Source organism: Physeter macrocephalus, chromosome 21 (assembly GCF_002837175.3).
Source record: "Physeter macrocephalus isolate SW-GA chromosome 21, ASM283717v5, whole genome shotgun sequence".
Taxonomy (NCBI): Eukaryota; Metazoa; Chordata; class Mammalia; order Artiodactyla; family Physeteridae; genus Physeter; species Physeter macrocephalus.
The window spans coordinates 22,291,726-22,308,572 of NC_041234.1; the positions used below are offsets into that span (position 1 = coordinate 22,291,726).

The 16,847-nt window shown below is 46.3% G+C and overlaps 1 long non-coding RNA gene across 2 annotated transcripts in view; it reads left to right on the plus strand.

Moving 5' to 3' along the window:
- The window catches only part of LOC114484703 (uncharacterized), a 204,181-nt gene that overhangs the window by 174,652 nt on the left and 12,682 nt on the right, over positions 1-16,847 (plus strand). For both annotated transcript variants that reach the window (XR_008616420.1, XR_003677891.2), the window contains exon 6: positions 15,180-15,294. This is a non-coding gene — a long non-coding RNA (uncharacterized lncRNA). The remainder of the gene's footprint in view (positions 1-15,179; positions 15,295-16,847) is intronic.

Consider the following 16,847-nt stretch of genomic DNA (forward strand, 5'->3'; position numbering starts at 1 on the left):
CCCCTACATATGAACCTTCAAGTTGCGAACTTTCAAAGATGCGAATGTGTGTTCCATCAATGTCAGGCGTGAGTGAAATTGCAGCTTGCCCTCCATCTCCTATTGCTGATGATCCCTCAGCTCTACCATCTCCCACCTCCTCCCCCTCCTCCAGTCAGTAACTCTTCTTCCCTGTTCACTCGACACCAGCCCCTGTATGCCAGCTGTTGTACTGTACTACTGTACTTTTCAAGGTACTGTACTGTAAGTTTAAAAATATTTCCTTTATTTTTTGTGTTTGTTTTTTATGTATTATTTGTGTGAAAAGTATTATAAACCTATTACAGTACAGTACTATATAGCCGATTGTGCTGGTTGGGTACCTAAGCTAACTTTGTTGGATTTATGAACAAATTGGACTTACAAACATGCTCTCGGGATGGAACTCATTCGTATGTAGGGGACTTAGTATATCGTTTTGGAGGGTGATGGGAGCTGTCCATATAAACAATTTAATTTTTTAATGTGCTACACAATTCATGGGCTCATGTGAGGTGTAGTGATTTGTTGATGAAGATATATAGAGTGATGGGTATAGAAGAGGTACTTATATATTTGTTCACTGGCCAATCAGTGCTTGTGAAGAGTCTTCATAGTATCCTGGTACCATCTCTTCCTGTTTCAGGTCCAGGAACCATTCTTTGTGTTCTTTATTGCCGACTGTGTCATTCCTGGACAATTTTTTATCTCTCACTATAAGAAGAAGTTAGCAATGCTGTCATTACTCAGAATGCCACAGCTCTTTGGAACCTGTTTGTATTGAAACTATATAGATCTTCTTGCCTCTTCAGTTCCCTCGTAGTACTTATTCCATTTATTCAAACCTGGTTACATTACCCAGGACCCTGCATCATCCACAGTGCCACCCATGGACCAAGGCTTCCAATGACTCTCTCAAAGGTCATTAATGTGTTTCATTGAGGATCATCACAAATGCAAGTCTTACTGAGTCAATGCAAGAAAATGTAAATGATAATTCATTGTCTGGTCATATTAAATCTACTGTTTAGAATTTTATAGTTTAAACTTAGAACAACACATCTTTCACTCCTACCTTCCCTTGATTTCTTTAGGCTGCCATCATTGCGTTTCTAGAATGTGATCTCTTTTGATGTTGACCTCGCCCCTGCTTTTCACAAATCACCACCAGTAGGGAGATAGGCGAGGGGTCCATGGGCTAATAGAGAAGAGTAGTCTCATTTGTGCAAGGAATGTCCATCCCTTGTCCTGCATGGCTTGATATCAGCCCGGGAGAGCACAAAATTGCATCCATTGCAGACAAGAGAGGACATAGATCAGAAAGGTCCATTGACATTATGGAGCAACAGTCAGAGCATTGCATCCTCTTGGCCAGAGTGATTGGTTCAGAGCAGGACGTGTCCCAAAACAGACCAGTGAGTCTTCCCTGGGATATTTCTACTGAAACAATCAATTTAGTGTTTGTTTTTTGAGATTATAAGTTGTAAGGACAGAAAAACTGGAGCGGCTTGAAGCAATATTTCCCAGCTGTTTTTAGTAGGAGAGAATGTTTAGGAAGAAAAAGCAAGGACAAGCCAAGCAAAGACCAGAGATGAGAGCCCAATAAGTTCAGTTACTTGAGCTAACAAATCCCCTTTGGCTTGTTGTTTTCCCGGTTTCTGGTTTAAAATGGGTCTCTGTCACTTGGAACCAGAAGATTCTTGACTCATACATTGAGAGAGAAAGAGAGAAAGTGTGTGTGTGTGATCCCAGCAGAAACTAAGAATGATTGAGAATTGGATTTCTATGTAATTGGTAGTTAGGTGTTTATTATTCTTGTTTTAATAAATAAAGAAATGAAGACACAGCGATTAAATAATCCTTCCAATATCACACAGATAGAAAGTGACAAAGCCAGGACTTGATATATTTTGTTCCTAAGCCGATATTCAATATGAATTCAAATGGGATAATGAGACAAGAAAAAGCCTTTAGCTCTTGGGTTCCCCACACTTATCTAGTGTTTGACCTGGTGGGTGGGAAGAGGGTAGAAGGAACACAGCAAAAATTCCCTTACTCAGGGATGCCTTCACCGTCTAAGTTCTCTTTTTCTTTTCTGATTTTCTCCCGCTAGCCTAGTGCTGGGAGGCCTGATCTCACAGCATTATGCTGTCTCATGTCTAAGGGCTTTGGAAGTCTAGGTTCTGTAACTTTCATGACTGAGCTAGCAAAACTTAAAATTCTTTTCTCGAATTATTTGCTCGATTATTTCTGGCGTAGGTCAACAAATATCGCTGATTAGAAATGAAGGATTCCTTTTGGAACCTGGAGATTTCTTTCTTGTTTTGTTCATTCTTCCCTTTCTCCTCCCTCCCTCCCTCCCTCCCTCCCTTCCTTCCTTCCTTCCTTCCCAATCTGTGTACTTATTTATTTTTTCATTATGTTTGATCAGATATCTCTGTGTGTCTGCAGTGGGAGTGCGGTGAGTGCCATCCTGGTTTGCTCTGTCCACCAAGTTTTTGAAACACCACAGATCTTTCGCACCCCTACCTCCCACCAGGTTCTTGGTTCACTCGGACTGCCTTCATTCTGAGTTTAAGGCAAGCTGAATTGTCGGGGTTCCAGATGTGATATCAGGGGGTGAGTTTGGAGAAGCGGGGTTTGCAGGGCTTGGGACTGCCCAGGGATAGATTGTGGTCCGGCGTTGGTGAGCCTGGTCCTGCCTCTATCCTGAGAGGCATTGCGTCTATCAGATAAATCCTTTCTGTTACGAGGAGCCCTAATTAATGCGTGAGCTGATTTGTTCTTCCCTGCTGAGGATTTCAGATGAATGATTACTGGGTGCCACATGTGTTATCTCATATGTATCTTTAATAAAAATAACAATGGCTACAATTTCCAGTCCCCTCACTGTGTTCGGGAGCCCTGGGCCAAGCCCTTCATATTCATTATTCCATTTAACCCTTGCACCACCCTATGAGGCAACTCTTGGGCATTATTTCCCTCACCGCATAGAGGAAGGAACTGAGGCTCAAAGAGTTTCAGTAAATTTCTCAAGGTCACACTGTTAGAAAGAGGTAAGGCGGGTTTCACACCAAGGCTTGTTTGATTTCATGGCACTTAACCACTTGCCATCATGCTGTTATGTTTTAATGTTAAGGGGAAGTGAGAAATTTAATAACAGAACTTGGGCAAGGTGGCAATAACAATGAGGTAGCGCTGTTGCATCACTCTTACAACTACCCTCTTTCAATCCTCTTATATTCCAGAGGTGCTCAGAATACTGATGGGGCTGAATGAGCAAGGAGGGTATGCCTAGGAAGGCAGCAGACTCCTGATTCCAAAGTTGGTCCAGCCAAGTAGGGGATGCCATTCCTGCCTTAAGGTTGTGTCATGGAGGGAAGGGGAAGGGGATGCGCTGGGAACTCCTGCTGGTCTAGAGAGCTAGACACCAGCCAGCTCTGCAACCTTGGGGAAGTTCCTTAACCTCTCTGGGCTTCCCTCTGTTTTGTACCACGGGGATGTTAGGCTATGTGTGTTGCTGGTTCAGGCAGCCTATGATGCCCTGATTGTAAGACAGGCAAACAGAGACGGCTGTCCCAGATAACACAGGCTAGGAAAGTTTCTGAGCCTACCGGCCCCACCTGGGTGCCTGCCCTCCAACGTTGTGTCAGTTCTTCTCTGGCTTTCTGACGCTGCCTTGTGTCACCATATGGTTCCCTTCACTGTGAGCCATCAGCTGTCAGCTGTGTCCAGTGCTTTGCTCCAGCAGGGTGGTGAGGGGCTCGGGCTCACATTCTCACGCCCTTGCTTATTAACTCTCTGTGCCTCAGTTTCCTCATCTGCAAAATGGGAATAATCCTGGTGCTTTCCTCGTGGGGTTGTCTGAGGACTAAATGAAATATTCATGTGAAATGCTCAGCCTGCTTCCTTTGGTGCCAGGCACATGGACCTACTCCTTAAAAGTTAGCTATTCCTAGCAGCGGTTAGACTTAAGTCAGCACACGTTTGCCGAGTGCCTCCTAAGAGCCAGCCCTGCAGGTCTGTGCTGGGGGGACGCAGAGAGACACAGCCGTGGCCCCTTATCCCAGAGTAGCTGGTTGTGCTCACTAGAAATGGACGCTAAGGCAGAGTCTGGGGTATGAGGTATCTGTTGGGGATCAACACCTATGAAAAGGAGGAGTTGAAAACAAGACTGTAGAGAGGAAGAACTGGAACCGTGATGCAGGCCTGAAGAAACCTCAGCCAGCCCAGCAGGGAGCTCTGGAACGAGTGTTGTCCCTAAGGGTGTCCCACGTTGGACCGAAATGGCAAGACCTTCATATCCCTGCCTCACCCCCTCACCAGAGGAGGGCCACCCTGGAAAGACCATGACCCTGGGTGAGGCAGCTCGGGCAGACCCTGAAGGGCTGACGCCTGGAGGCTGTGTGCGGGGCTGGATAGCAAGTCCGCCCTTGAATGGGGATCTGAGCAGCGTGATGGAGTATTGACCACGCTCAAGGAGTTTATAAACGGCAGAGGGCACAGAGAGAGGACAAACCAATGACAGGTTGACCAGGGAAAGGTTCCCAGAGCTTGGCTGAGCCAAAGACGGCCTTGCTACAGGGAGAACTCAGGTTCTCATAGAGAACCAGTGGAAAAGTAGATCTGTGCCCTATGCCCGGTTGGAGTGGCCCATTGAAGACCTATGGAGGGAAGTTAAGCCCAAGGTCAGAAACCTGGGGGACCAGGGGGCCTGGGAGAAGAAGAAGCCGGGGCAAGCAGGCCTCATGTCCTGACCTACCTGCGAGCCATGGATGGGTGTCAGCTGCCTGGCACGATGGGGAGCCTGAATGCCTTAAGCCTGGACCTAGGCCTGATTAGGTAAAGACTCAATTAAATAGGTGTTATGAGAGAGAATCCAAAGGCTTTCTATGGCCCCCCTAAGATACCTGTAAGGAAAAGTGAGGCCAAATTTTTAAATCGGCAAGAAAGACCATACAAATGGCCCCAGACACTCTCTGACTCCCTGTTCAATGTGTTTCCTTCGTCTGTTGTCTGTGCATCATGATCTTAAGCACAGCGGTGATCTCAACATATTAAACAGCCCATTTGGGGTGAATGTGCTGAGTGGGAGGAGGGGGCAGTGGCTTCCCATCTCTGTCCTGTTAGGCATTTGGAGATGCAGGCTGGACGCAGGTTGGCGAGGGCCGTGCCTGCCAGACAAGGAAGGTGCACTTGCTTTGGCAAGGACTGGGAAGTGTCTGAAGACTTGGGGGCCTGGGGAGTGATGGAGAGATTAAACCTGGGCTTCAGCAGGGTCCTTTTGCTAGCAGTGTGCTAGATGTTCTGGAACAGTGGGAGGCGGGAGGTGGATACGTAGTACTGAGGGCTGATCATCTCGGGCAAGGAGGTGAAGGAAGGGGACCTGAGCTGGGGGGGGAGGGTTTGGTAGGGAGAGGGACTGGGCATGAGAGACAATGCAAGGCACCCGCGTTTCTGAACTTGGTGATGAAGAGAATGCCGGGTCCCTCTAACAGCAATGGGGTCTAGAGGAGGAGGAGCTGGTTGGTGGGGAAGGGAGCTGGAGTGAGAGAGCAAGAGGGAGGGGAACAGAGCATTTCCTTTGGTTGTGAGATATTAATGGGAGGAAAATTCAGAATTTCTTATGTGTAACCTAGGTTGTGTCTCCCAGAAGGAAACCACGAGATGAGGATTTGTGTGCAAGTGATTTAGAAAGGAAGTACTTCCGGGGGAGACCCGCCAGGGAGAAGGGGAAGCAGGAAAAATAAAAGAGAAGGGAAGGAACCAAGCAGGGCAGGCACTCAAGCAAGTCCCCTCCTGGCCTGACCCACATGGCAGCTCTTCACGGGAGCTGTGCCTCCCAGTCTAAGCGAGCTGGCCTTCCACACTCCTGCCCTCATCAGTCCAAGAGCCACCAAGGGGGTAGGGCAACTCCAGGCACGTCCAGCTACCTGCACAGGTGTGCAAAGTGGCTCTCGTCTCCTAGTCTGAGAGCCGTCCTCCTAAAGCACAGCGTGGGTGCTGGGTGTTAGAAGTAAAAGCACAGTGAGCGAGCACGGTGCTCACACAAAGGGTCAAAAGGGACCCAAGGGGGTCAGGGTGGGACACCAACACTGTCTGCTGGTACAAGGAGCTCTGTCTTGAGAAAGAACCGTGGCACCAGCGAGTGTCCTAGCTGCGCTGATCCTTGCCCTCCTCCAGCCACCTGCTGCTTCAAGGAATCGAGTTTGGAATCCTGGGCCAGTGTCTGTTTTGCTATTTCACCTCAGATTCACCCTTCTCCATAGAAATCGGGGAGCCAGAAAGAGCATTTCTCGATGCCGAGCACCTAATAGGCTGCGATGTGCCCTGATGCTCTGGTTTGGGGGGAGGCGTCCACCCAGCCCTGCAGAGGGCTCTGGGTTCCAGCTCATTATCAAGCCCAGTGCCGTGGCTTCTGAGATGGCCGTGAGTGCCTCGGCCCCCTGGCAGCCCTCTCTAAGGCAGCCACTTGTCAGCCGTCAGAGACTGGCCCCGGCACCCTGCCTGATGCTTCTAGCCTGTTAGAAATTGCTGGAAGACTCAGGAAACGGAGGATACAGGCACGCCGCAACCACATGTGAATTGTGTTGGCCTCAACTGCACTGAGCTCAAATCCAAAGTGAATTAAGCCAGGCTTCTGGCAGGGAGGATGCCTCCTCCTTCCTCGCAAAGAAATAACAATGAGAGCCACAGGAATACAAAGCCAGACTAAAGAGCCACCTCCTCGGACCCTCCCACTTATTCAGGCCAGCGCTGTGAGTGCTGGGCAAAGCACAGGGCCAGGGCCTCTGACAGGTTAACTCCTGAAACAAAGGGGTTGGTCAGGATCCTGCTCCAGCCTCCTCTGGCTGCCTTCTGTTCTGACAGGTCCGTGTCTAAGCCATACGGCTTGTTCTATATTTTGTGTCCCACTCCTGCTTATATGCACTCCTGGTCCCAATCCCCCATGGCCCCTGCCCACCTCACTCCTAGAGAGAGAGGGAAGCAGGCCTGGCTTTGCCCTCAGCTTCCAAGCAGCAAAAAAGAAAACAGGAGGCAGCCAGGAGGCAGCTGTCTTTTCCCAAAGGCCCCGCCACCATCGCCGCTCTGTCCACCTTCCTGTGGGAGAGCAGTGCCCTGTGGGAGAGCAGTGCCCTGTGAGCTCGCTGCTGCCCATCTCTGGGACTGCCTTGTCTCCGGTGGGGGTGGGGGGGCCAGCCTGGAGCCAGGTTGTCAAGGTGGCGCTTTTTCCCCTGTGTGGACCATGCTGACATTTCTCAACCCCCCCTAGTTCTTCCCGCTCTCCGGTTTTTCTTAGGTTTGGCATCCTTCCAATCCCACAGGAATTCAGCTGATAAATGAATTCATACTCAAAGGTTATTGACTTAATTTGTCACCCCCATCCAGGAGCTATTTGCACTGAAAAGAGATCCACCAGGGAGAGGGCGATGTTTAACTGCAAAGCACGCCTTTCTAAGGGGGCTGGGGGGAGTTAGGCAGTGTGGCCTTCGGGCAGCCCCCTTCAGATCACCATCAAGGTGATCCTTTCTGTCCGCAAATTCCAGCTGCAGGGATTTCCCAACGTGAGTGTGCACTGGGATGGCCTGGGGTGCTTGACACAGACTACGGATTCCTGAGCCCTAGAGATTTGATTAAGTAGGTCTGAATGGGGCCCAGGCATCTAAATTTTAATCCACTCATCACTTTCTGATGAAAGTGGTCCATGGACCATATTGTGAAAAATACTTGGGTATCAGTTTCCTCAGGCTGTCATAACAGAGTACCACAGACTGGGTGGTTTAAACAAGAGAAATTTCTTTTGTCACAGTTCTGGAGGTTAGAAGTCCAAGATCAGGGTGTCAGCAGGGTTGGTTTCTCCCGAGACCTCTCTCTCTAGCCTGCAGACGGCCGCCTTCTCACTGTGTCCCCCACATGGTATTTGCTCTGTCTGTGCACACTCCTGGGGTCTCTTTGCGTGTTCAAATTTCCTCTTATATGGACACCAGTCAGATGGGATTAAGGCCCACCTTAAGGGCCTTATTTTAACTTAATCATTTATGTAGTGGCTCCAAATGCAGTCACATTCTAAAGTCCTGGGGGTTCGGGCTTCAACCTATCAGTCTGGGGGGAGGGGGCACGGTCCAGTCCCTAACAGGCATGTAGAAACAACAAAAACAAAAAGGCATTCATAAAGGCAGGGGCAGCAGAAACCAAGTTCTCCATTATTTCCAGCAACTGCAAGAGAGAAAATCTACCCAGGTTGAAAGAGGTTGTGCAGAAAGCACTGGGGAGCCGCAAACACCTCGGCTCACCCTCTCAATTGCCTTTTCTGCTGTTATTCCTGTTATTCCTCCTCCGTTTAGAAACAGCCTTTCTTCTTTGAGCTTCTTGGGAGAGAACAGTCTTTGGCGCTGGCACCAGCGTGGCCGCCCGAGGCAGCCCTCGCCTCTGCCTTCGAGGATGTTTCTGCCCCCAGAAAGAAGCCGAGGACCCTTCACCCTCCCCATTCATCATCACCACGGGCAATCTAATTACAACCTTGTCTTAAAAGAGGTACTCACTTCCAATGGAGACTTCTTCCTTATGAAAACGTAACATCTTGAACTATGTTTTTATGGCCCCCTTTTTGAAAAATAATAAAGGAAATTAATTAATTTCCTTGTACACGGGAAAGACTCATGAGGTCTTGCTTGGGTTTGCGTGGAAAGGATGCTCTCTCTCCCTCTCTCCCTCCCTCCCTCTCTCTCTCTGCCTCCTGCTGTGTGACAGTGAAATGCTAAAATGATTTTGGCAGGAGAATATTCTCAAAGGCTGTTTTTATTTCAGCAGCAGAAGAGTATCTCAGAACGCAGGCTGCACCTCTGCCCTGTGGGGCTGTTTCTAATTGCACGAGGTGAGCTGCAGAAATCCTTCCCCCAGCTGGGTGGGGAGAAAGCGGCCAGAAACCTAAGAAAGATAATCGTGTCTGCCATGCTCAGCACTCACCACTTAAAGGAATTAACTTGTTGGAATAAAATATTTCTATGGGTTCAGAAAACTATGCTTTAGAATAATGAGGCTGACCCCTTCCTCATGTACTGCAATCACTGGCGTTTGTTTCTTCTCTCTCTAATCACAACATGCGATCTTCCTCTTTGCTCACACCTCTGTAGGCAAGACTGGCTGCGAATACTTTAGATTATCACCTTCTCATTTTCAGTGTGAAATAATTGCCCAAGGATGGAAACTGACAAACAAGCATGTGGATTTCGGAAAGCAGCCCACTTGTTATTTCGGATAGCCTAAGCGGAATGGAGACGGGTGCATTCTGTCTCAACTGCTCCCACCTCAGGCTCACGCCTTTAGAAAATGAGTTGTCCTTTCGCAGACCTGGATTGATTTAAAATTTTGAAGACGGTGGGGATGCTGATATGTTTAATTAAAAACCTATACTATCCAGCAGTGTAAAGGTATGAGGTTCTGGGGTGGGTTGGGGGGTAAGCCCCAAGGGATTCATTCTTAGCACCACTTCTTACTGGCTGTGTGACCTTGGGCAAATTATCTAACCTCTCTGGGCCTCAGTATTTTAATCTATAGGAATGAGACAATGATGATGATACTTTATGAGATGGTGAGGGCTGAATGAGTTAGTACAGGTAAAATGCTTAGAACAATGATCAGCCTATGGTAAATAGTAGATATTCTTACTTATGCTCTTGGAAAAGGAAGAGGAGATGCCTTCTTTCTCTCCATCAAAAATATTTGTTAAGCATTGTGCTCGGGTATAAGGAAAAGTAACTAAGGCCCCTGCCCCCAGGGAGCTCATAGTTCAGTGCACGTGCCCCATGTGTAAACAACTTACTATAATACGCGACAAATTGGAGTAAGTGCTGACTAAGGGTAATAGGAATATCGAATGGGGGCCATAAGAGGAGAAACACTTAATTGGAAGAGAAGGTGGAGGATGGCGTCATGAAGGAGGTGGCATTTAAGCTGGATCTTGGCAGGATAAAAGGTCTCTGTAAGCAGAGAACAAAAGAAAGATGTTCCAGACTGTGGGATAACCAGGGACACGGGCAAGGGAGGAGGAGTCCATGGCACCTTTAGAGAAAGGCAAGGATCCTGTGATGTTGAGACGAAGGAATGGAGGGGACCTGGGGCTGGAAGGGTAGTTGGAGGCCTCCCCTGTCCTGCAGCAACCTGGCATCCTGATTTTTATTTCCAGGAGAAAGAACTGGAAACGATATCGGAGTAGTAAGTGTTCCCCATATTTTCCCCCTGAAAGAGTTAGAGAAAAAAAAAATTTGAATAATGAGCAAAATCCTATAGTTACCAGCTCTCATTTAGCAGAAAGAGCCCCCCGATTCTGTCCATACAGGTCATTTATTGCACCCAGAGAAATCTTTGTAGTCACTACAAAAGTGCAGCTACCTCTGGGGTACGATGCAGCCGCTATTTAACTGTCACGTAACATGACAATCGAGTGTCCTATTAGAGCAAAAATTTAATTGTGAAGACGGGTACCATATTTAACTGCAATCCTGGGGGGAATTTAGGTTGACAGGCTGTAATTACCCAAACTGGAACCTGGCCAGGACACACCTACTCTTTGCCAAAACCACGGCAGGCCGGCCGGAGGAAGCTGCGGGTTCTGGAGAGTGGGGAATCGGCACTTGCGGCACCACAGCGCCCCCTAACAGAGCTCCGGGCCAGCGCAGGCGCTGCGGGGAGCCGGCCTCTCCTGACCCTCAGCACCCCCGGTGGCTTCCCAAGCCCCTCCCCGCGTCCACCTGGCTGCAATCCATCATGGGTTATCAGAAACTTTCCATTTAAGGTTGCGTGGCCGTGGGTTCTGCAGGCAGGTTTTTGCTGGGTCTTATCTGTGTCTGTCTGTCTGCCTGGCCCTCTCTGTGTGCCTCTCCCCAGGTCCTGCTGTTTCTCTCTTATCATGACGGAAGTGCTTGTCCTGATAAAATAATTACCCACCAGAGCACAGTGGTTCTGATCACCAGCTGCTGTTTCTACATAGAGATCAATTAGAGGCATGTTTTCACTGGGGAAGTGGGCTGGTAGGCCCCGTTTACTAAAAATCCCATTAGGATTCTTACTGTGAAATGCATTATACTTTGGTCTTCCAATGCAGTTGCTACAGGCAAAAAGAAAAATTGGGCCAAGATGAGGTGGAAACGTGGCTTGCTGATGTCACTGAAGGGTTAAAAGGGAGAAAGTTCTGGGCCGCGAGCGGCAGTGTGAATAAATGTGGTCTTAATTTTAAGGTTATGGATTTTTTTAAAAGCCTTGCTTTTTGTCCTCAGAAGTCTTTGCATTCATATCAGTTAAAAAATAATTTAGACAGAAAATAAATGTTGGAGCAAAGTCAAATTATTATGTGCATTTTAAATAAACCTTTGTTTTCTGCCGCAGACATAGCGTATGAATAATAACATTAATAATGATCACTATAATTTGTCAACTGATGATCTTTTCCCTCAGACCTTCCAGGCTCTTGGTTCCCAGCCTGGCTATTTAACTTAGCCGATCCTCCTTCAAGAGGGGAGCTGATGATAACAGCCCTTACTCCCTCTGCAGGGTGGAAAAGCCCAAAAGCCCAGGGTTCTAGTCCCAGCTCTGCTCTAATTAGCTGTGTGACCTTGGGCAAGTTGTTTAACATCTCTGGCCAGCTGTCAGAGGACGGCATGGTCTCTCAGGGGGATGAGAGGCGCTGTAATGTGAAAAATGAACAGCAATGTAGTAATATCACCTGGGAAGATATTTTTTCCTTTTTTTTTAAAGATAAAAGTTCTGAAAAATAGAAACAGACTCAAAAAACAACTTCAACAAAGCAGTTCTTAGATGGGGCACAGGAGAAAGTTAGATTAAGACTAATTTTTTTTTAACGTATGGGATGTTTTCTATTTCGTTTCTAAGGACACGCACACATGCATACACACATAGGCATACTTCGGTCATAGGGAAATCCACTTAAAACGGTCGCTTTTCTGCTTCCCTGGAAAGAGATTTTTATTGCACTACAAAAGCAACAACTACAACATTGTAGTATTAGTTTCTATTTAATTCTTCTAATTGTATAAAACTGTCCAGATACTACCAATAGAAGAATAATATGTAAGGTTGAACCATATGAAATTGCCATCTCTATAGGTCAAAAAGAGTTGAATATAAGAAATTTCATATGGTTCAAACTAAAAATGTCTATATATATATGGAGTATGTATGTATTAATATATCTGCCTTATGATATATAATACAGCTGAGAGGAGTGTGATTCTTCTGTATTCTTATTTCTCTAGCAAATATTTTCTCAGTGAAAGATTGGTACGCCGTTCATATTCCTGTCCTCATACTAAGACGACATAAGACTTACTAACAGAAGACACTTTAGCATCCCAGGTTACATTTCTAAACATGAGGACGGGCCCCGATTTGGTCCTATACGAATGGAACGAGAAGCTAATACGTGGGAAGATCACTCAGAGGCACTAGCAGGGCTGCTGGGTCCCAGCGAAGGGAAAGGGTGCCCTGCACACCTGGGGACAGTGATCCCAGTGGAGTTGGCCCAGCGGGACCTCTTTGCACAGCTTCACTCAGAGGATTGAGATCATAATATATGTCCCTGGGGAGAGATGCTTTTTAGCAGAGTTTATTGGCAATTATTTTTTATTAGAGATTTTAAAAATTAAAAATACAAGTATACCCAAGAATGATTTCGGGAGCAACTAATGTAATAGAATATTCCAGGATATTTTCAAAAGAAAAAGATGGGACTGCTGGGGGTAGGGAAGCTTCCATGTGAGTGCATTCCAAAATGAGTAATGAAATAATACTTCCAGAGAGGAACAATCAAATTTTACTTCCTTATTTTTATTTATGTACTTAACGTCTTTATTTGTTGCTTCTCCCACCTCCGTAAAACAGCCAGAATAACCGGACCGAGTGCTCCTAAAACATATTTTTCAATGGAGATAACTATAAATTTTCATTGTGAAAAGTCAATAAGTTATGGAAGAGCATAAAAGAAGAAAGTAAAAATCACCTGTAACCTCATCCTTCAAAAAGTATGATTTTAGAGCACTTTTACTGAGACGTTTTTCTATACGCACACACTTTAAAAAATGCTCAAAAGAAACAAATCATTCTACACCTCCAGTCTCCAACTTTCTTTGTTTCCTTTAGTGACACCTACACGTCATGGACACCTTTCCATATCGATAGGATAAAGCTGTTGATCTTTTTAAAGTGACCACATAGTATTCAACTGTATGTTTAACCAATCAGTCACTGATACACATTTAGATAGCTTCCAGTTTCGCTACTATAAACCTCGCTGAGGTAACCAATCTTATCGTACACATCTTTGTGTACTTGTTTGATTATTCCTTAGGATTCATTCCTAGAGGTGGAATCTGTAACTCAAAGGACAAGGCTTCTGTTATTCATTGCCAAATTGCTCTCCAGAAAGACTGTGCCTATATACAGTCCCATCAGTGGCAAATGTAAATACCCATTCCTGTTCACTTGGCCTGGTGATGATCTATATGTTTTATCTTTGCCAGTCTGATAAATGAAGAATTATATTCATTCAGCTTCAGTGGTAATCAAAGAGATGCCAAATAAAACAGCACATCTTTACATATGTAGTCAACTGGTATTTCTTCTTTTCTGGATTACCTACTTATGCCTTTTGCCCATTTTTCTATTTGTATATTCCTCACTTTCTTATTGATTGTAAGAGCACTTTACATATTAAGGGTCCTCTTCTTTCAATTGCCATCTATGTAAAACATTTTTCCCAGTTTTTCATTTGTCCTTTCATTGTTTATGGCTTTTTATAGTTTTTACAATGCTGAAGTTTTTACATTTTTATGTATTAGAGCAGTGAACATTTTTCTTAGAATTTCAGTCTTCAGGGTCACTCTAGAAAGGCAACATATTTATCTGCATTTTATTTTTCCAGTCATACTGAGGTACACTACAGTTACAGCTCTCTTTTCCCTCCAAATCACGTTTCTCATTACTTTCCAGAGGTTCTGGAATGAAAGCATAAGGGACCTTGGAAACCAGAGCAGAGGAAACATGACTATTAATAGTAACACTTGACATTTCTATTTTCAGTGTGCTATAGGATGACTAATTAGTCTCCCCTTCAACTTAGCCCCGAGGGTCACCCTGGCCACCATTCGTTCACACTACAGGCCACTGAGGCACAGGACAGAGAAAGGTGTGGCATTCCACTTGGTGGGTAACACTCTACCTGGCCAGGACTTAAATCCAATCTCCCCATCTGTGCTTAAATCAAGGTGAGGCAATTGCCTCCACAGAGGCTGGTAGAGTCCCAGGATGCACTCAGCTGGTGGGGATGAGTTCTCTGGATGAAACTCCATGCTTTCCCTTCCCCCTCCCCCTAAAAGGGAAATCATATAATATATAGGATGGTTTGCAGCCTGGGGTTTTCTGACTTTAACTTGAGCCTCAGAAAGGATTGTACCACTTGTTAATTCACCGTTAGGATTTGACTATCAGGATGCCTACTGCAAGAGTTAAGGAAGACGAAGAAAAAAGGGGGGAAGTGAGTGGACAGAAAATGCCTTCTAACTTGGTGAAAGGTGTGCTCCCAAGGCCACCTCCCTTGAAACTCATTCCTACCACAAAGGTCGATTGCATGCTGGGAGCTGGGCTAGGGGCTGGGGAAACAATGATGTTTTGCAGCTGCAACGGAGTCTGACGTGTCCTGTTGTGTGGATTGTATGGACAGTACAAGGTTCTACAGCAGCAGAGAGGAGAGGCTTCCTGGAGGGGTGGCCTCTCTGCTGAGATCCGATAGGTACACAGGATTTCGTCAGGAAAGGGCAAATCTTTGGGGTGGGTGAGATGCAGGCAACATGCAAATGTTTGAGAGGCGTGGAGTGGGAGGGAAGCCAGGAGAGCCAGACTCAGAAAAAATAAAGGCCTATAGCAGTGCTTCTTCTATTATCTTTGGAGAAGGACTAGGCGTTTTCCCCTCCAATATGTCACAGACAATATTTTTGTAATCCGATGCAAGAAAAATGGATTAACACAAAATTAACAGACATTCAAACTACAAACTCCATTTTTATTATTAGATTCAGCAGACAAAAGTTATTGTTGAATTGCTATAAAAGTTTTGATTATTCTTAGTTTCTGTACTTATCTCGTTGCAGACCAGCAGCAGTTTGCCTTCTGGTACGGGTCCACAAAACTTGCTGTTCGAGCAGTGCTGAGCCAGAGCATTCTGGGAAGGAGATGGGGTTGGCAGTGTCAAATGCTGCCAAGGCGGTAAGTAAAATGCAGTTTGGTAATCCTTCGAATGTAGCAACAGTTACATAGTTGTAAAGAGCACTTTCACTGGAGTGGTTGAAGAGTTCAGCAGCATTCACAGCGACTAAAAAAAGTGGAAGTGAAGACGAACTAAAACATGAAATGCTTAGGCTTTATATTGATAAACATCAGCCTTGTTTACACAAAACAGTTAACCAAAAAAAATCTATGTTGTGACAAGGAGTAAGGACAGATAGTAACCAGATAAAATGCATCATGGAGTAGAAAATGTATCAGTTTAAGAGTCTGGGGACCTAGATTATCTAGTGGAGCCAGGCAGTCGTAAGCTGTGTGACCTTGGGTAAGTCATTCACCCCACTCTGGTCCTCAGGTTCCTTCTCTGCCAAATGAGGGGATTGTGCAAGATCCCTTCTCTGTGTTTACTTCCCACTTTTGCATTCTATGATTTTAGTGTTAAATAATCACTGTAAATATTGCTGCTTCTCAAAATGGTACAATCTGGGGGGAGTCACTGAGTTCTGTTGAATCTGGCTGTGCATCTTTAAGAGCTCATCCATTGCCTGCAGCCAGGTGCCAGACAGCAAAAACCTCACTTGGTTACGACTAGCAAGACGAACCTGTCCCCCAAACATTAGCAACCAGAATACGTGCTAAGATCCTACATGTTCATGCTGTTGGTGTAGAACCCACTTCAGGGTTTAGCTGGGAAGGAGGAGAAAGAATCCGAAAGCATCCTTGAGCTGCTCTGAGCTTTGAGAAAACCCAGAGCAAAGGTGGTGGGAGAGTGGGAGTGAGGAGCAAAGCCATGGTTGTGATGCAGGCTGGGCAGGGGTCGGGGAGACTCTGCAGTGGGGCGATTTTTCCTTTTCTTCCCAAACCCCTCTGAAGTGTCGGGGACTCTGGCTGGATCATTGGTCCTCATCCCTGTCCTTTCTATAGCTAAGAAATTGACCTGTCGTTCTGTCTTTACAGTCCCTGATATCACAGCGTCCAAATTCAGCAAATCATGAAGTGTCCTGCAGGTCTTCCTCACATCCACTGTGTATTATCTTTGAACGTCACTCCTAGCTTCATAGACCTTACTAGGACTGTCTCCTGCATTTCCTTCGGGGCAGAATTAGCAGAGGCACTGTGTGATCACAGACACACCCACCCACACAGACACACACACACACACACACACACACACACACACACACCCACACACACACACCCACACCCACACACACCCACACACACACCCACACACACACACACACACACACACACACACACACACACACACACACACACACATATGCTTTGTTCAGTCAGAGCAAGCAGTCCAGGGGGCCCAGGTAAACAATGAATTGCCACATGCTCCCTGCAGAGTGGCTTCCTGATAATGGGCAGGGTTGAAAGCAGGGGCTGTTTTCTGCGGGTCCCCTCGTAGCTTCACATCGCTCTCTGCCCATTAAGTGAAACTGGAACAAGCCATTTGGGTGGTTGCAACCACATCTGGCTGAAGTGCCCAGCTGTTACTCTTTCCTCTCTCTGGTTCCCAGTCCCCG